This window comes from Lynx canadensis, chromosome C1, assembly GCF_007474595.2.
Source record: "Lynx canadensis isolate LIC74 chromosome C1, mLynCan4.pri.v2, whole genome shotgun sequence".
In the NCBI taxonomy this organism is placed as follows: Eukaryota; Metazoa; Chordata; class Mammalia; order Carnivora; family Felidae; genus Lynx; species Lynx canadensis.
The window spans coordinates 147,402,170-147,423,497 of record NC_044310.1 but is presented as its reverse complement, the minus strand read 5'-3'; the positions used below and the strand labels follow the sequence as shown (position 1 = coordinate 147,423,497).

The 21,328-nt window shown below is 38.5% G+C and overlaps 1 protein-coding gene and 1 pseudogene across 1 annotated transcript in view; both read left to right on the top strand.

The window, feature by feature from the left end:
- The window catches only part of CCDC148 (coiled-coil domain containing 148), a 255,718-nt gene that overhangs the window by 207,139 nt on the left and 27,251 nt on the right, over nt 1–21,328 (top strand).
- On the top strand, nt 1,075–12,330 carry LOC115521468 (annotated as a pseudogene).

Here is a 21,328-nt window from a genome sequence, read left to right as displayed (position 1 = left end):
CACTAAATTGGCTTTGTTAATCTAGTGTGTGTTTTTGGGGTGCTTGCCAACAGCAGGCAATTGACAATTATTGCATTTTCTAAGTAGTAAAACCAGATGTTTCTATTTTCCATGTCTTTTCTTAACAATATGCAATATTCAGTATGTTGTATTGGAAGACATTACGGGCATTCAAAGTGGGTTCATAGTCTAATCTGTGAGATTTTAAAGAGTACGTTTATTAGAGTGACTTCAACAGAAACTTTACAAGCATTTGTTATGTTTTTGCTTCTCAGCAAGAGATTTCCCAAAATTAGTAGAATACTCTCGTTCATTAAATCTCTGTCAACCAAATCCCCTTTCCAAGTGGATGTGCCAAATGATGTCAACCAAAGATCACTGTGAGGCATTAAACAAATACAGTTCTTAGTAAGACTGTCTGTTTTGTTTTTTAAGTGATATCAGAAATGTTTCACAAATTAGCATTAATTTTTAAAAAAAAAATTTTTTTTTCAACGTTGATTTTATTTTTGGGACAGAGAGAGAGACAGAGCATGAACGGGGGAGGGGCAGAGAGAGAGGGAGACACAGAATCTGAAACAGGCTCCAGGCTCTGAGCCATCAGCCCAGAGCCTGACGCGGGGCTCGAACTCACGGACCGCGAGATCGTGACCTGGCTGAAGTCGGACGCTTAACCGACTGCGCCACCCAGGCGCCCCACAAATTAGCATTAATTTAAAAGACTGAAATAGATCCTACTGTTAGCCAACATGCTATCTTCCAATCCATAGAGGTAATTTTGTCTAAAAATAATAATAATACTTGGAACCTGCTCATCAGTATAACATAACTATGAGTGTGTGTGTGTGTGTGTGTGTGTGTGTGTGTGTGTGTGTGTTTTCATATATTGGGGCATGAATATATAAATTATTTGGACATAATTGTAGTAGTCTGTGAATGAATCTTAGTTGACCAAGCATAGTTGACAGAGGGAGGCTAAGAAGTTTATGAACAAAGCAATGTACAGTAATTTTAATGTGAAAATAAACAAGCAAGCTTGTGCCAGTGGGCAGACGGAGCACCAGCTGGGCAAAGATGGCTCAGCTGAGGGTCATTGTAGAGGTCTTGGATGATGATTTATCTCCCCAGGTATGCAAGTCCAGCTTCAGATCTGTGATCCTTTTTAAACCACAGCAATCAGATAATGTCTTTTGTTCAGTAGTTTGGGTTGCTTTTACTTTATTGTTTACAACTTTGATTTTTGATTTTAGAAATCTTTGCTCATTAAAAAAGCTCCTGGATTTCTACCATATGCCACACTGAGCTGTCTGGTGCAGTTAGGACACAAAATGGAATGTTAGCAGGTGTGTGTTTGGTAGAGGGCGGGCAATATTCAGAAACCCTTATAATACATTTTTTATACAAAATGTGCATTATTGCTTCCCTGTAGTGAGCACCATTATTTGTCCTCCATACAAACATGTCAGTGAAGTGACCACAGATGCTATGATTTCAAATAGAATGGCCAGATGCTATGGTCTTCTCAAGAATCTGTTATCTCATATTCTCTTCCCCAGGAACACAGACTTTTATCTTGGTCCGTAATTAATGCTACAGACATTTGAAAGTTCCTCATTGGGCATCAGTTTGTTTTGATACTGCATTGCCTTTCTCCCATTTACCACTTACATCTGTAGAGGTAAATTATTTTCTGTGTCTTTTCTGCAGCAAAGGGACACTGTGTCCTCCAAGGCTCCACACAGTATTTGTGAGTGAAGTGGAGGCAAGCATTCTTTAGGTTTACTGAGGTTTTTATAACGAACTCCGTAGCTAGGGAGTTTTACTAAGCACTTTCAGGTAATGAAATACTCACCTTTTAGGCATAAACTTTAGGAAGATCTTCTAAAGATGCAGGGCTAGGTAGGCAGAAACTTAACAACCATGGTTACATGAAAAAAGTATCAAGTCATGGATTGGGAGACATGTAAAGGTAACTTTCACAAAATACCTCTACTGTGGTGGGTAGAGTATAGCTTCAAGCACTGGTTTATCCGTTCTTTCTTTGCTTGGAACCGCTCCTATAAGAAAAATACACACACACACGCACACACACACACACACGGCTTTCAGATGATATTAAATAATACTTAGTGAAAGAAACATGCTTACAATCCAGGTTATTTTCGAACTTTATGTATTTTAATATGAGATTTATAAAGTCATGTTATTTTAGAGCTTGGAGGAATCTTGGAAAGCATCTAGCCCAGCCCCCTTGTATTAACTAGGGTTCTAGTTTGCAAACAACAGAAAGTATTTCTACTTGAATTTTGCAATAAAAATATTTTATATTAGGGTAGCTTACAGAATCATTTTCAGAACTGAGCATAGAAAATGTTTGAGAATGACAGAGGCTGGGAAGATAAGAAGAGTCAAGACTGGGGGCGCCTGGGTGGCTCAGTCAGCTAAGTGTTGGACCCCTGATCTTGGCTCAGGTCACTATCTCACAGTTTGTGAGTTCAAGCCCCACATTGGGCTCAACGCTGAAAGTTCAGAGCCTGCTTGGGATTATGTATCTCCCTCTTTCTGCCCCTCCCCAGCTCTCTCTCTCTCTCTCTCTCTCTTGGTCTCTCTCTCAAAATAAAAATAAATAAAAAGAGTCAAGACTGTACCCCAATTCCCTACACAGAATCATCCCTGCAAGTCCAATCACTGAAAATTAGATGCCACAACTTGGGTTTTCTCCTCTGCCATCTCTGGACTCTGGACATCCCACTTGGCAATGCTGCTTTTATCCACTCCCCTGCCATGCTTCTACTGCCAGTATCCTTGACAGTGTCTCCACAGGCCCTGCTTCTTTGCATCACTGGCTTCCAAGTGCAGCACCTGAAGGGCTGAACTCAGATCAAATTCTCATGAGCTAGTTGCAAACGTGGGAAAGCAAGTATCTGACATCACTTTACAGGAGGGATTTATTAGAAAGAAGAAGGGGGCCCAGATGCTGAGAAAAGAAAAGGAAAGAAAAATATAAATGAATGTCTTTTATAGTCCACAACTGTAGTTGGCAAAATCAACATACCCTTCTTTTTATACTACTCTGCCAAGAAATGTCCTTCTACCCAACACTGTAATTTTACCTTGTACAACCCCAAACATGCTTACCCCATTCCTAAAGGGAATCAACTCGAAGTCTTATTTATTACATTTTGTCTAGCTCTAAATTCAAGATCTCTAAGTGAGATCTTTTTGTCTTACTGTCTTCTGGTTCTGTTATGATCCATTTCAATATTTCATGATCTATGGACTAAATTTTACTCTACTACCAATAAACATGCCTTAAGTAAAATTGTAAGGAAAAGAGAGGTGAAGAAGTCAGGCAGAAAATTATTATATATATGAAAAGAATTTTGGATTTGGATCTTTTCCTGGGCTAGTGGTGTGTAGGGCGATACTTTCCCCTGATGCTGGGCAGTGGCAGAGAGCTGCAGCCTCCTGTCAGCCACACGAGGGTGAACAACCGATACACTTACACTCATACAACCATCCTTTTTTCACTTTTAGTACAGTATTTAATAAATTACATGAGATATTCCACAGCCTAAAATATTCCAGAGCCTAAAGTAGGCTCTGTGTTAGATAATTTTGCCCAACTGTAGGCTAATGCAAATGTTTTGAGCACATTTAAGGTAGGCTAGGCTAAGCTATGTTTGGTAGGTTAGGTGTGTTAGACACATTTTTGACTGACAATATTTTCAACTTATGATGGGCTTATTGAGAGGTAACCCCATCATAAGTTGAGGAAGATCTGTATTTATACATATTATATATAGGTATCTCTGTGTGTGTATGTAAATGGCAGATGATGAATACCTTCTTTCAGTAAATGGTCAGGATCACAATTCAAATTTATTATTCTCTTTTTCTACTATGCATTACATTTGCTGTTTGCTTTCAGCCAGCATCTTGGCTGGGTGAGGTTCTTTACCCAATGGGTTGACTTATACTGGCTTGTATATGATGACTTTTACCATTGGCCATGCGATACCACAAGGTATCCTAGAAGTTCCTTAGATTCCATCTACTTCTTTCTGCCTCTGTTAAATGACAGCAGTCCGATTTCCCTCTGATATCAATTGTTCCAGTCACCACTGTAACTTCCTTTTCTACTTCTTTACTTAGTGGTGTGATAAACCCCAAAAGGCAAATATTTGCATCAGTTCCTTTCAATGTAACTGTTACTCCTGGTAGAAGTACTAGAAATTAAAACCAGCAGAGAGTAGAATCTCAGGGATGGGAAAAAGAGATTTTGCAAATGTGTCTTTAGGGTTAATAGTGAAAAACACCTTTCCCACCTGTACTTACTGGTCCACCTATGTACATGATCTGGCTGGGTTGTGAAATAGCACAATATACTGGCCATTACTTCAGAGGAAAACCACCTCCTATAGAATAGCACCCAACCTTCCAAAATATTATCTTGCAGCTCATGACGTATCTGGGTCTTCAACAGGCCATTTCTTTGTTTTATAAGGACAGCAGCATATGGGCTTCAGCTCATTGTCTTACTTCTTGCACAGTTAAGGGAGTTCCTTAGGAAGAAGCAATATCTTGTGGGATATACTAGGAGTGCACGAATAGTGCAAACATGGTATGTAGGGAAAGAAAATCCAAACTCTTTTGCCTTTCCCATGATAGCATGAATGTGATATAATGTTTTAACCAGGTAACACTGTCTAATTCTCCTGTTATATTTTACTCTGTCAAGGGCTCAGAGTGACAGTAGCCAGATTAGCCTTGAGAAAGGTAAATTCATGTAACTGAGCAATGTATAGCTTCTGTCCTCTTCACTGGGAGAATTTTATCATGAGCCCATTGAACAGATACCAGTCTGTTGGAGAAGAAGACCGACACAAACCTAGCAGATCATCTCTCCCACCTAATTCTTTAAAATCACCCCTAAATTATTCCCACACTCTGAACCCATTTCTTTAGGTCCATCAACATAATCTCTCTGAATCTTCCTGTCACAAATCCTCCAATCACATTCCTTCAATGTCCCTAATCAGCTGGCCAAACCATTACTACTGCCAACAAATTGTCATTAATCCATTATTTATTCATTTACTTAAAAAATATTTGAGTACCTAATATGTGACAGTCACTGCTTTACCTCAGGTAAAGTGAACGTTAAGATATTCCTCTTGACATTATACCTACATGGAAAATTTCCCTTCTTTACCATCTTCCAGGGAGATTTCCCAGCAAGGCTATCCACCATAGCATTCTACTTCTGTCTGAGGCCAGTAGATGTGTAGACCTAGCTATAAAACTGGCTCATTTGGTTTTTTTTTCTTTCTTGGCTCGTTTTTTCCCAGTAAGCTAGTTACTGAGAATTCCCCTTGGCCATATGTGTGGGTTGAGGGACAGATGTTAATGTGGAAAGTAAGCCACCGGTTCATACAAATTACCTGTGCCTTCTGATCCTGCTCAAGCCCAATGTACTTTCATTTCATTAGTCTGTGCTGCTAATCATGCCCAGCTTTATGACCAGGTGGTTCAGATAACATTCAGCTCATTGGGAGTAGCTAGAGTCTCACTGTCACCAAGTGTCTTAAAGTCAAAAGTCCAGTTGATACCCACCCTCATCTATAAAAGATAGATAAGAAAATAATACTTATCTCATAGGGTTGTTATGACAAATAAAGTTAAAACATGGGAGCACTTACTACAATGCCTACTATGTTGTGCCTGCTTGACAAATGATAGTTACCATAATAATTACCAGGTTCCATTAGTAAACCAAGAGCTAGCTCTTAAAAGAAAAATAGCAACTTGCAAAGAAGGCATGAGTGTGCTGTTGAATCCTGAGGGTTTCTACTAGACAAGATCTATAGAACATTCTGATCATCCAGAATACACCAGTGAATCCACAGTGTCAGGGCCAAGTGGCATTGCTGTCTGCACTGTGGCTTAGACCAGCTGGACAGCTTTCTTTTTCTCTGGCCCCTTTTCAAAACTGTAGCTTTTTAGGTCACCTGCTAAACTGACTAGAGAGGCATTCCCAAATGCCGATTTTGCTGCTTTCAAAAACTGATTTTTTTTTAATGGAAAATAGAACCATGTGTCTTTCACTTCGAACTGGAGTAAGATCTATATTGAAATTTCTACCCTACACTGCCTGTCTCTCTGATCTTAGGCAGGTTACTTACCTCTCTGAACACTCCCACATGGTTATCAGAATTATAATTATAGAAATAATATCTATAAATTACATGGGTTAAAATACACATTTGGTAATATTAGTTCCTCTCCATACTTTCCTCCTTACCTATAATATTTAACCAACTGTCTTCTGGCTTTGCCACATGGATGTCTCTCTGGCACTTCAACAAAATTCTTCATTCCCCAGATGGAGCTATTCATCACTGCTTCTGATCTGTTCTTCCTCCGCTGTTGCCTTTTGGATAAATGACACAATCACTCACCTCACCACCCAATCAGAAGCCTAGACAACTCCCCCCTCCCTCACTCCCCATTCCCACAGCCAAAGGTTTATAAATCCCATGAATTTACCGTTTGAATATTGATCCCCGTTGCTATCCTGATCAGCCTACTATTACCTCTTACCAGAATTAAAGCTATAACTTCTTACTATTTCAGCCTTGCCACAGTGCAAACGTATCTAGTCATGTCATTCTGATACCAAAAACCCTTCAGTGGTTTATCTTCACACTTCTGGTAAAGCTCAGACGCCATAATATTGTTTATGAGAGGATCATGGTCAGACTCTCCTTCACTTTTATAAAAAATATTTTTATTTATTTATTTATTGAGAGAGAGAGAGAGAAAGAGAGCAGGGGAGGGGCAGAGGGAGAGAGAGCAGCCTCCACTCTCAGCACAGAGCCAGGCATGTAGATTGATCCCACAACACTGGGATCGTGAACTAGGCCGAAATCAAGAGTCGGATGCTCAAATGACTGAGCCACCCAGTTGCCCCTCTGTTTCATCTTTTATCTACCACCTGACTTCTGCCCATCCCACTCCTCATTAGACTACTACACTCTACCAGTTCCTAAATGGCCCCAGTATTTCTCTTGCTTCTACGGGTTCTTCAAACAGACTGTTCTTACTTGTTTATGTCTCTACTCAAATATGACTTCCTCAGAGGCCTTCTCTGGCACTTAAACAAGGTTAGATCTTCTTCATACATGTTCTTATGGGCCTGTTGTGATGAACTGTTTTATAAATGACCCTATAATTTATTGGCATAAGACAACAATGATGTTATTATTATGCTTATGGATTCATTGGGTCAGGAGTTTGGACAGATCCCAGAGAGGATGGCTTGTCTCTGACCCTTGAGGTCTGGACTATCAGCCTGGAAGACATGAATGACTGGGGAGGACTTGAATGCCTGGGGCTGGAATGATCTGGTGACTTCCTCCTTAATTAGGACTGGAATGACTAGAAACCTAGGTGTAGCTGGAAACTATCAAGTGGAGCTCTGCATGGTCACTCTTTGAAGCTTGACTTCTTCAAAGCACAGTGGGCTTAGAGTAGCTGAACTTCCTACAGGGTACTTCAGAGCTCCAGAAACCCATCTTCCAACAAACAAAGCAGAAGCCTCATGATCTAGAAATCACATAGTATTACTTCTTTTTATTAAAAAAATATTTTTTAACATTCATTCATTTTTGAGAGACAGAGAGGGACAGAGCATGAGTGGGAGAGAGAGAGGAGGACACAAAATCAGAAGCAGGCTCCAGTCTGTCAGCACAGAGCCTGACATCGGGCTCAAACTCATCGACTGTGAGATCATGACCTGAGCTGAAGTTGGACACTCAACCAACTGAGTCACCCAGGTGCCCCCACATAGTGTTACTTCTATTTTTTGTCTTTTGTTCAGAGTAGTTATAAGCCCAATAAGATTCAAGTGAAGGAAATTTAGCCCCAAATAATTAAATTATCAAATAATTTGTCATCATGTTTAAAGACCATCACAATGGAAGAAATGGGCAGAAGACATGAATAGATACTTTTCCAAAGATCTCCAAATGGCTAACAGACACATGAAAAGATGCTCAATATCACTCATCATCAGGGAAATACAAATCAAAACCACATTAAGATACCACCTCACACCAGACAGAGTGGCTAAAATGAGCAACTCAGGAAACAATAGATGTTGGTGAGGATGTAGAGAAACAGGAACCCTCTTGCATTGTTGGTGGGAATGCAAACTGGTGTAGCCACTCTGGAAAACAGTGTGGAGGTTCCTCAAAAGATTAAAATAGAATTACCCTATGACCCAGAAATAGCACTACTAGGAATTTATCCAAAAGATACAGGGTGCTGATTCATAGGGACACATGTACCCCAATGTTTATGGCAGTGCAGTCAACAATAGCCAAATTATGGAAAGGGCCAAAATGTCCACCAACTGATGAATGGATAAAAAAGATGTGGTTTGTATATACAATGGAATACTTCTTGGCAATGAGAAAGAATGAAATCTTTCCATTTGCAACAATGTGGATGGAACTGGAGGGTATTATGCTAAGGGAAATAAGTCAGTCAGAGAAAGACAGATATCATATGTTTTCCCTCATATGTGGAAGTTGAGAAACTTAACAAAAGACCATGGGAGAAGGGAAAGAAAATAAAATAGTTACAAACAGGAAAGCAAATCATAAGAGACTCTTAAATACAGAGAACAAACCGAGGGTTGATGGGTCGGGGGGAGGGGAAAATGGGCGATAGGCACTGAGGAGGGCACTTGTTGGGATGAGCACTGGGTGTTGTATGTAAGTGATGAATCACGGGAATCTACCTTTAAAGCCAAGAGCACACTGTATACACTGTATGCTAGCTAACTTGACACTATCTAAAAAAAAGACCATCACAATGCCCTATATCTGCACAATCTCAACACCCATATTTTAATTGTAATTACTTGTTAGATTTTTACCTTTTCCAATAAATTATAAATTCTATAAGAGTGGAATCTGTGTCTACATAATACCCTCGTATTTTGTACATTGTAGGTAACACACAATCTTAATAAATATTCATCAAGTGGGAGAATGCATATAATTAGAGGAAAGTACTATTCAACAAATGGTAGGGCCTCAATTTGTTGTAGATGAAGGAGCCACACTTGTCTTTGTTGTGGTTAAACTAGAGGAATAAGGAATTGCCTCACTCTTTTGGTTATTTATCCCCCTTTTCTTTTCCTACACAGAAAATAATACCATCTCAAAAGTGTCAAGCCTAAGTGTTAAATGTCATAAATCATAAAGGTTACCTAGTTCAATGCTTTTAATTTTTTTAATTTTTTCTACTACCTCTACAAATGGTCATACATCCTAGGTATGTATCTCCGGATGCTAAACTTGCATCTTCCAGGGCAAGTCCATTTCATTGCATCAGTCCATTTCATCTTTGGACAGCTATTGAATTTTCTTTCCTCTTGTTATTTCTTTATGTTTTGGTAGTAAGCCCAGTTCTGTCTCACCAGCTTCCACACATTACTCCTCCTTCTATTGCTTGAGATAATGTGGAACAAGTCTGAACCTTCCTTCCCTTGACAACCATTTAAATACTGAGAATAGTTATATATTTCTCTTCCCCCATCTCCATCTCCATTCCTATAAGCCCTTTATTTTATAAGCTCTTTTTGGAGAGGTATGTTTTCAACTCATTTGTCATTTGCAGTGGAGGAGGGGCTTAGGAGGAAACCCTCACTGGCCAAAGGGGCCCGTTGTGATTCAGCACACATCACGGTTCAGGGTCACTATGGAAATAATTATCAAAGGATAAAAATTATTTTTTTAACATTTATTTATTTTGAGAGATTAAGAGTGGGGAAGGGGCAGAGAGAGAGGAAGGGAGAGAGAATCTCAAGCAGGCTCCATGCCATCAGCACGGACACTGAGGTCAGTACCTGAGATCATAACCTACCGAGCCACCCAGGTACCCCACAAAGGACAGGCATTATTGTAAATAAAGATTATTACTTAGGAAATTATTTCTGTCAGTATCTAATATACATTTATTTAAATAAGATAAGTTTATATCTACAAGCAAACTAATTTGATTAGACAGAGGTATTAACATGAGATCAATCTTCAAGGCAGAGGCCCCAGAGTATCAAGACAGTGGATGAGGTTGGTTTCACTTGCAGAAGGAAGTAAATGGAAAACCTCTCTAGTTCCAGGTGGATCTTGGGCCAATAGACTAAGATTCTACTTGTTACTACCTACATTATGACTCCTCCTAATTACACTGATTGTTAACTTGGAACGAACCTTTCTATTTAGAGCAGCTGTTGGACTTCTTGAATCTTGGTGGTCTGGGAGGAGAGTTACTATCTGCTCAGTGGCTTAAAATCATAGAGCTGCTTAGCCCTGTCATGCTATCCAAAGGAGCCCCTTTCCATCACCATAGCCAAGTGAGACAGCAAAAAGGCAGCCAGCACAAAAGAGTAATTGTTAAGTTTTTCCCTTTTGTTTTCTGGTTTGAACCACATCTACCCTTCTGTTTTTTTGTATCATCTGTAAGCTAAGAATATTTTTTACAGTTTTAAATGCCTGGGTAAGAAAGAAATAATGTGAAAACCATATGAAATTTAAATTTCTGTGTCCATAAGCAATGTCTCATTTGAACACAACCATGTCCATTCATTTGTCCATGACTACTTTTGTATGCCACCGTGACACATAAAGAGTGACATACACAGCAGCAGTAAGGCCCACAATCACTGTGTATCTGTGTGTGACATACAGTGGCTGTATGAGCAACAGGCCTGAAATATGTATTATCTCACCCTCTGAAGAAAAGTCTGCTGACCCCAGGTCTAGTGGGATGGTAGAAGGAAAGGACATTTATGCTGTTGCTTTTTGCAAAATATCCTTGTGTATTTGGGTTCTATCCTTAACTAGTCTCTAGATAAACTGAACTGGAATGAAGGAAAGCTAGGAAGACCTGACATTTTATTCACTTTAATGCACTATTCTCTCCTCTGATTGCATCCTTTTTTTTTCCATTCTATTTCATAGTAAAGCACTTCAAGCTCTAGGTACACTCTGACCCTCTGCCAAAGCAGAGCAGAATTAAAAGCTTCTTCCCCAAGACACATGTTAATTAATCTTGTCCAGGTAACATAGCATTTGTGCATGTGTATATGAATCACTTTTTAAAATCTATATTAAACTAATGATCATCTTTCTCTCTTTCCTCCACTTTTTTCTTTAACTTTGGTAAAATCTCAAGTTTAAGGAAGAGTTGCAAAAATGGCACAAAGAATTTCTACCCAGATTTACTAATTTTTAGTATTTTGCCCTATTTGCTTTATCATTTGTACTCTTGCTCCCTCTGGCCCACCACCCCACCCCCACACACCGTGGTCTGCCATATTATTTAAAAGAAAGTGTGGGCAAGTAGCAGGAGTTGCTGTGCTTCAGCTCCCTCCCCGCCTATGCCTTCCTGGCTCCCTGCTGCAATGAGCTTCCTCAAAAGGTCCCTGCTGCCATTGAGGCTGAGGGCTCTGGTGACAGCCAGACACTGAGGCTGTGCTGAATGGCAGGGGCCTCAGCACTGGCCCCTTTGATATCACTGAGAGGCACCTGTCTTGGTTTGATGACTCTGGATTGGGATTCTTAATGGAATACCCCACCATTAGTTTGCATGCAGTGTCCAGGGACTTAAATGCTTATCCATGAGAGCATTTGTATGTTATGGTGAATGCCAAATTTGGAGAAGAATCAAAAGAATCTGTTGCTGGAGAAGACAGTGATGATGCTGTCGAACCTATTGCTGAATTTAGATTTGCGCCTAATGATAAGTCAGCATTGGAGGCAACGTTCGCTGCAATGGGTGAATGCCAGGCTTTGCATTCAGATCCTGAGGACGAAGATTCAGATGATTGCAGTGGAGAAGATTATGATGTGGAAGCATGTGAACAAGGGCAGGGAGACATCCCTACATTTTACACCTGTGAAGCAGGACTATCCAATATAACAGCAGAAGGCCGAGCCTCACTGGGGAGATTAGAAGAAATGCTTTCTCAGTCTGTGAGCAGCCGGCATAACATGGCTGGTCTGGACAAAAGACTCAACAAGAGATTATGAAGATGGGATGGAGGTAGATACTACACCAACAGTTGTTGAGCAGGTGGAGGATGCAGACATTGATCACTGAAAATGATTTATGCTGCTGGGGGCTTCTGCTCCTGACTGCAGAAAGAACTTGGTGCCTCTTCTACTGTTGGGGGGGGGGGTGTTGATGAAAGTCTTTGTCTTTCTCCCAAACTTACCCGAATCAGTTCTCTTTTGAGACAGACTATACGGAGACAAAAAGTTGTTACCAGTAGAAGAAACTATGACCTTTATTAACAAAGGTGAATTAACTTAACCAAGAGGGTATCATCTACCTCAAAACTTTCTGTGTATAGGTACCCTCAGAGTGGGCCTACAGTTCCTGCCTTTACTGTATGCATCTTCTGTAACCTAGCAGGACTATGTGGTGAGAACGCACAGGCACTTGAAGGTGTAGGTGGACTGATTGGGAAGAAGGGGGGCTGAGTCTAAGATATACCCCCTTAGAGCCTAAGGATCCCCTTACCTCTTAAAAAGAAAGACAAAGGGATCTCAGAGAAATCCTGACCTCCACTTATTCTCCATAAGGGTAAGTTTCTTTTTACTAACTTGGGACACAGATAAATTCATTCAGGCATCACTAGGGAGCCTCTTGGGAAATATCCTAGCCACATATACCACTAACACAAGTGCTTCTGACTACCTTTTACTCCTTTCACCACGTTTCACAAGTCTGTTCTGTTATAATCTCTTAGTTTATATCCTTTAATTCTAACTTCTTGGGTCGGTGTCCATAACAACAGGTGAAATTGGGATATAAGTACTCCGAGTGCTGCAGATGAAATTGTTTTGTCTTTGTTATAGTTTAACAAATAAATCCAGGTTTTCTAAAAAAAATAAAAAATAAAGAAAATTTCAGACATCATGAAATCTCACCACTAAATATTTTGGCATGATTTAGCTAAGAATAAGGACAGTCACCTATTTAACCACAATACCATTGTGATAGCTAAGAAAATGAACAAAAACTCCATAATATCCTCCTGCATCTAGTCTATATTCCAGTTTCCCTAGTTGATATTTAAATTTTTTCATAGCCTCCCCAACTAAGATAATATAACCACATGAAGAAAAAAATTATTTCAACTAACTTTTGAAACTAGTGCTTTTTACAGCCTTTGTTGGATGAATTCTAAGGGAAAACTTTGCTTTACTGGAAAAAAATCCTAAACTTCACTCAGTAGGTTTAATATTTGTGCTAATTGTGACCTTGAAATATTCTACATTTGTGGTAGGACAAAACATTTAAAAGAACGTTTTAATGTTAATGGGGCTAGGACTGTGTGTACAAGAAAAGATACCAATGTTAAATTAATAAAATTTTAAAATGTTAGTATTAAACATAAAATGAAGATATCAATAAGGACTTGTGATTTTTTTTTTTTGTTTTAAATAAATTTTTCTCTCTCTGGAAATAGTCACTGAAATGGCCTAGAAACAATGACACTTCAATAGCAATGAGTATATCTAGTACTATTTAAGTCTGTGATGCCCCTCCCTTCTGTTATCCCTCTGTAACTGGGGTCACTACACTTTTTCTGTAAAGGGCTAGATAATAAATATTTCAGCCTGTGGGCCATACACTGCAGGTGCTAAATCACACAGACTAGCATCTACCTCAATTTAGGTATTGATTCCTAAATATTATTTTCTCTTTTTTTTCCCCCATTTCTTTTTCTTTCTTCCAAGGTTTTATTTAAATTCAAGTTAGTTAAGGGACGCCTGGATGGCCTAGTCAGTTAAGTATCTGACTTCGGCTCAGGTCATGATCTCACAGTTTGTGGGTTCGAGTACCACATCAGGTTCTGTGCTGAATTGCTCAGAGCCTGGAGCCTGCTTCAGAGTCTGTCTCCTTCTCTCTCTGCTCCTCCTCTGCTCACTCTCTGTCTCACTCTGTCTCTCAAAAATATATAAATGTAAAAAAAATTTTTAAATTCAATTTAGTTACCATATAGTGTAGTATTGGTTTCAGGAATAGAATTTAGTGATCCATCATTTACATATAGCACCCAGTGGTCATCCCAACAAGTGCCCTCCTTAATGCCCATCACCGATTTAGCCCATCCCCCCACTTATGTCCCCTCTAGCAACTCTGTTTGTTCTCTGTATTTTTAAAAAATTTTTCTTTAGTGTTTATTTATTTTTGAGAGAAGGAGACAGAGTGTGAGTGGGGGAGGGTCAGAGAAAGAGCGAGACACAGAATTCAAACAGGCTCCAGGCTCTGAGCTGTCAGCACAGAGCCTAACCCGGAGCTCGAACTCACGAACTGTGAGATCATGACCTGAGCCAAAGCCGGATGTTCAACCAACTGAGCCACCCAGGCACCCCTCTTGGTTCTCCGTAATTAAGAATCTCTTATGGTTTGTGTCCCTCTCTTTTTTTTAATCTTATTTTATTTTTCCTTCCCTTCCCCTATGTTCATCTATTTTGTTTCTTAAATTCCTCATATGAGTGAAATCATATGGTATTTGTCTTCCTCTGACTGACTTATTTCACTTAGCATAATACTCTCTTTCTATCCACATTGTCGCAAATGGCAAGATTTCATTCATTTTAATGGCGGAGTGATATTCCATTGTGTGTATGTATATGTATATATATACATGTATATATACATGTATATATATACATATATATACATGTATATATATATACATATATATACATGTATATATATACATATATATACATGTATATATATATACATATATATACATGTATATATATATATATATACGTATATATACATGTATATATATATAACTCATCTTCTTTATCTGTTCATCCGTTGATGGACATTTGGCCTCTTTCCACAATTTGACTATTATTGATAGTGCTGCTATAAACAGTGGGGTGCATGTGCCCCTTCAAATCAGTGTTTTTGTATCCTTTGGGTAAATACCTAGTAGTGCAATTGCTGGGTCATGGTGTAGTTCCCTACTGGTTTCCAGAGTGGCTGCACCAGTTTTCATTCCCACCAGCAGTGTAAGGGGGTTCCCCTTTCTCCGCATCATCACGAACAGCTGCTATTTCCTGAGTTGTTAATTTTAGCCATTCTGACAGGTGTAAGTTGGTAGCTCATTGTGGCTTTGATTCGCTCTAACCATCATTTTCACCTAAAGGAACCAGGATTAATTGAAAAGAAAATGGCTGATTCTAGGTCTAGAGCTGAGAAATTATAAGTGGAGCTTAGACTGTTTTATTTTGTCAGCTCATAAATGTTGAAGAAATAATAGATTTAGAAACTGGCACTTTTTTTTTCAATGTATGAAGTTTATTGTCAAATTGGTTTCCATACAACACCCAGTGCTCATCCCAAAAGGTGCCCTCCTCACTACCCATCACCCACCCTCCCCTCCCTCCCACCCCCCTTCAACCCTCAGTTTGTTCTCAGTTTTTAAGGGTCTCTTGGGGCACCTGGGTGGCTCAGTTGGTTGAGCGGCGACTTCGGCTCAGGTCACGGTCTTGCGGTTCGTGAGTTCGAGCCCCCGTTGGGCTCTGTGCTGACAGCTCAGAGCCTGGAGCCTGTTTCGGATTCTGTGTCTCCCTCTCTCTGCCCCTCCCCTGTCTCTCTCTGTCTCAAAAATAAATAAACGTTAAAAAAAATAAAAAAAAAAGTCTCTTATGCTTTGGCTCTCTCCCACTCTAACCTCTTTTTTTTTTCCTTCCCCTCCCCCATGGGTTTCTGTTAAGTTTCTCAGGATCCACATAAAAGTGAAAACATATGGTATCTGTCTTTCTCTGTATGGCTTATTTCACTTAGCATAACACTCTCCAGTTCCATCCACGTTGCTACAAAGGGCCATATTTCATTCTTTCTCATTGTCACATAGTACTCCATTGTGTATATAAACCACAATTTCTTTATCCATTCATCAAACTGGCACTTTTCAATCTCCAATGTAATAATTATTTCAGGCAAAGATCATCAATAGATAGTAAAATCCTTGGATGGAAAATTTTTGAGAAATAAGATATTTATGCAGAGCCAAAGTATCACTCAATGAATTACTTACTAAATGAAAAGAGGGGGGAAAACATGCCTGTACAATAGGGAGATCTGGGTATCACCACTTTAATCAAATGTACTCATTTAACATGACTCATAGTGGACTAATAGCTTGACATTGTGCCTTCTGAGATGATGCGATATTAAATACATCTTACATCACCTTTTTGCCCAAAATACTTTATCTCAGTATAACCGATTTTCTAGTATAGGAATTGGCAAAGATTTTTTAGAAAGAGACGGACTGTAATTTTTTTAGGCTTTGTGAGCTATATGGTCTCCTGTGACCAGTCTCAACCCTGTCCATATATCAGGAAATCAACTATAGACAATATGTAAACTAATGGGTGTGGCTCTGTTCCAATAAAACTTTATTTACAAAAAATAAAGTCGGGTATTGGATTTGGCCTGTGAGTTATAGTTGGTCAACCCTTCCTTGTTTGAGACTTAACTTACAGGAAATTCAGGGGGAAGAGGAATGAAAGGAAATAATTAGATACCAAGAGAAAATAATCAGATAAATCCAAAATGACAGACATGTTGCAAAACAACTTTAAATGCTTCAAAAAAGTGAATATCATGGGTAAAAGAACTGATGGAACTGTTCAGACTAAAATAAACTAGTGAGACATAACCTGTTTCAGTGTGTGGATCTAGATAACAACCTTTTTTTTTTTAATGTTTATTTTTTATTTTTGAGAGAGCGAGAGAGAAAGACAGAGCACGAGTGGGGGAGGGGCAGAGAAAGAGGGAGACAGAATCTGAAGCTGGGTCCAGGCTCTCAGCTGTCAGCACAGAGCCTGATGTGGGGCTCGAACCCACAGACGTGAGATCATGACCTGAGCAGAAGTCGGACACTCAACCGACTCAGCCACTCAGCACTCAGCCACCGATGGCGCCCCAACAACCATCTAATTTTATACATGGGCCACTAAACCCTGCGTCTCCACCCCCATTCTTGTGCAGATGATTTTTTGGATGAATGTACAGAATCTTTTGTTATCCTCTCCCTCCATCAGAATGATTTACAATCACTACCAGAACGACCAGTTTGAGAATGTCTCAACCCTCCTGGGTTGCTTTTCAAAGTCTCATGACATAAAATTGATCGTATTTTTTTACTAAACTTTTGATTACAATTATTAAGAAAGCAAGTTTATGAAGAAAGAGGCAGAAAAAAAAAAACACCTATGCTTTAATCACCAATCTTTAATTATCATCAGTTACAAGCAAGCTTGTATCATTTGACCCTTATATTCCCAAAGGAAAAGAAACATTTGCTTGTTCCTGATAACAATCTAAGCAGATAACTATATTTTTACTAATAATTATAAGGCGACCTTCCTTATTCACCTGCAATTTTCCTGTGAGACATGACTTGGAAATAAAATCTCAATTTATTTCAGAAAATGTGATTTAGAACTCCTAAGTTCTGCTATAGAAAAATAACTTAAAAATAACTTGTCAGTTGAAAACAGGTTTTACCCATGGGGGAGGGAAAGGAAAAAAGAAAGAGGTTAGAGTGGGAGAGAGCCAAAGCATAAGAGACTCTTAAAAACTGAGAACAAACTGAGGGTTGATGGGGGGTGGGAGGGAGGGGATGGTGGGTGATGGGTATTGAGGAGGGCACCTTTTGGGATGAGCACTGGGTGTTGTACGGAAACCAATTTGACAATAAATTTCATATATTGAAAAAAAAAGAAAACGAATTTTAAATTAACATCAACATCTCTTTGTACTGAAACTATTTTAAGAATGTTATTTTCCAAGCTTGAAATATCATATAATTTAGAGCAAACTAATAAAGACAAGTAAGATTTCTTATAGACCAAGACAAGATGTTTTTTCCCCCCAATTCACACCTTACTGCCATGATACTTTTCTGTTCTCCCAGTAAAGCCTATACACAAATTTAGAGCAAACTTCCTTACATTCAATTAATCTTTACTAGTCTGATCATCCCTTCCTTGATTTTTCCACTCTTGTTTTAGTTTCCTTAATAAGTCATCTTTGTGAGGACAAAGCTGTTTCAAAATCAGGGCTTAATGTCCCTCGTCACATTGAAAGTTTCTCCTGCTTTTGCTTCTTAGGGGAGATGTTTTTGAACTTCACAGTGGCTTTTCAGTTATGTTTAACAAAGGGCTAAATAAAATGTGTGCTACCAGTAACATACAAAATCAAACAAGATAAATTTAAACACAGTTCACTGTTTCTACCTTTTTTATCCTACAAACCATCCTTACAGGATGATAGTTTTAAATGATCTTTTCCAACCTATAAAATAGATCTTGGGCCACTACAAGTATTGCCTGCAGATATTAGCCAAGAAGTTCAATGAAATCCCAGACATCACTACAAAAGAAAGCAAAAACATGAATTGGCATGTGTATAAAAATCACCATAAATTTGCATTTGGGAGACTGAATGATTCCTAGTGTGATTCAGAAAAATGATGAGTATGACTCATTGGGCTATTCTTTGTAGAGGGCCAGAGTTGATGAACTGAGCCTCTAGTATGGAACTCAGTGGTGATTTTATTCCAAATCTATTAACCTATTTAATTTATAAGTTAATAATAACCGAATGCCTTCTATATTGTCATAGAGTAATGAACAAAAAGGACAGTCCCTGATTTCAAGGACCTGATGGTCTAAATGGGGAATTTAAATACTCTTGGTGAGAGCAAGCGCAAAGTACTATGGGAACACATGGAAACAGCATCTAAACCAGGTACACGGTGGCAGGGGGGTCAGGAAGTCTTCGTGGTAGAAGGAAACATCTTTCAGAAAGGGGAAATATCTTTCTGCCAAATACCTGTGGCTATTTTAAGGAAGTGCCAATAATTTGGTATAGTTGAAGCATAGGATTTGGAGTGGTTTGGGGAAAGGTTCCAGTGAGAGAAAAGGTTGAGTAGATATATAGAGGCCAAATTATGAAAGTCCTCTGAAGCCTTAAATCTTGTAGGGTTTGAGTAGGGTAAATTCTGACTTTTTAAATTTATTAATTATAATTAATTGAGTCAAACAATTACTATATATTTAGTGGTTTATACCCTATTTCCCCAAAAAAGTTTAATGTATGCACAGAGATTAAACAAATTCCAGAATACTAGAATAAAAAACTATGGAAATAATTACCCTGGGAGGTTGCACATGTTAATGTATTAATGGGTTCAAAATGGGATTAGACACACAAAATGGGTGTAGTAGGTTATTAGGGGAACTTGTTTATTTAAGGCCCTCCCACAGAGGGATCTCATTGGCATGATCAGACACTGAGTCTCAGACAGAATGTTTTCTTTGTCTGAGTTAGTATTATGTGTCTTAGGTATTTATAACCTTATCCCTTATGTATACATACCCATCTATTTGGGGTACTCTTAGTAAATATGATCTTCAGGTGAGCTTAGAACATCAGAGAATATTTAGAAACCTGAAGTCCATATCTACTTTTGGGGAAAATCCAGACATCCCATCTTCCATTGACTGCATTTTTGGGTGACTTTTTAGTAATAAGATTCTCTACCTCCAAATTAAGCTTCTATGGAATCATTGATTAAAATGGCTGATTAAAAACAACTTTAGGGGGGAAAAAGCCGTTAAGATAATTTTCTTTTACTGAATTCCTCTCAAGTTCTATGAAGTGCTGTAAGTTGAATCTCTCTGAACTTATCCTAAGTGGAAACTGAGAACAATGACTCCTCTGTATAAAATTCCCAGGCATTCTGCAAGATCACTTTCAGCTTACCATTAGCCTTATCATTGCCATATAAAGAGTCTTACTTTCTTTATATTTTCTTGAGTCAGTTCCTGATCCTTTAATAACATTTGCTGACCTCCTCCTGAATTCCCTCTTAAGAATTCAACTATTGATTCAAAGACATTTAATGATCTCCCTTTCTAGTGTCTTAGTAGATACAGAGTTGGGCTTAAATTGTAGTTATTTGAAGTTCAACTTAGCTAATAAGAAGTAACTATACAACTGCTGTACAGAGCCCAGAGATATGCCCACACAAACACTGATACACACATGTGCAGAATAGGGTCTAGGGGACAATGTAGGTAAAGGAGCAGGGATTTCAAACAGAGAAAAGTCAGATATAAAATTTATATAAAGGAATTTCTGACTTCACCTTAGAGAGGAGAGCCAATTAATAAAATAACAATTCAATATGAACATTATTCAGGTCAGTTGTTTGATATAGATTATACTTCCACATGTTTTGACTTGGGAGAGGTCAGACCACTTTGAAAGGAAAGAAGGCTGGAGGAAATGGGAACTTGTGAATTAAAGTCAGGAAATTCCACATAATTATACTGTACCTTTGTGTTTCTCCATCTTAATACTAACTGGATTCACAACAATAATGTGCTGGTAAATATTCAACAACTTGCTAGGGGTTTGGGATACGGCATGGAATAAGCCCTGATATGTAGTAGCATTTACTGTCTTTTGTGGTGTACATACTTTTACCATGGTTTATTTCAAACAAACTACTTGATGTCACTTAACACAGAGTTGAGATACTTGCATACCATTATATATTATTTCTACTGTATAGATACAACAGACATAAATAACCTCAAGAGCATAGATAATAGTAAAATAATTACTATTTGATTTTATTTGTTACCTTTCTTTTTATTTTTCAATTTTTTGTGTATTGTATTATTTATACAAGTTATTAATTGTAATGTATTTACTCCAGTAAACATGTTAGATTATTTTCAGGTGTACAATATAGTGATTCAACAACTCTACGCATTACTCAGTTCTCATCACAACAAATGCACTCCTTAATCCCCATCACCTATTTCACCCATCTCTCCACCTACTTCCCCTCTGGTAATCATCAGTTTGTTCTCTATAGTTAAAAGTCTGTTTTTTTGGTTTGTCTCTCTTTTCCTTTGCTCATTTGTTTTGTTTCTTAAATTCCACATGAGTGAATTTGTATGTTTTTTGTCTTTCTCTGACTTATTTCACTTAGCACTATACTCTCTAGCTCCATTCATGTTGACGCCAATGGCAAGATTTCATTCTTTTTTATGGCTGAATAATATTCCATTATGTGGAATAATATTCCATTCCACATCTTCTTCATCCATTGATCAATTGATGGACATTTCAGCTGCTTCCATAAATTGGCAATTGTAAATAATACTGCAATAAACATAGTCATGAATGTATC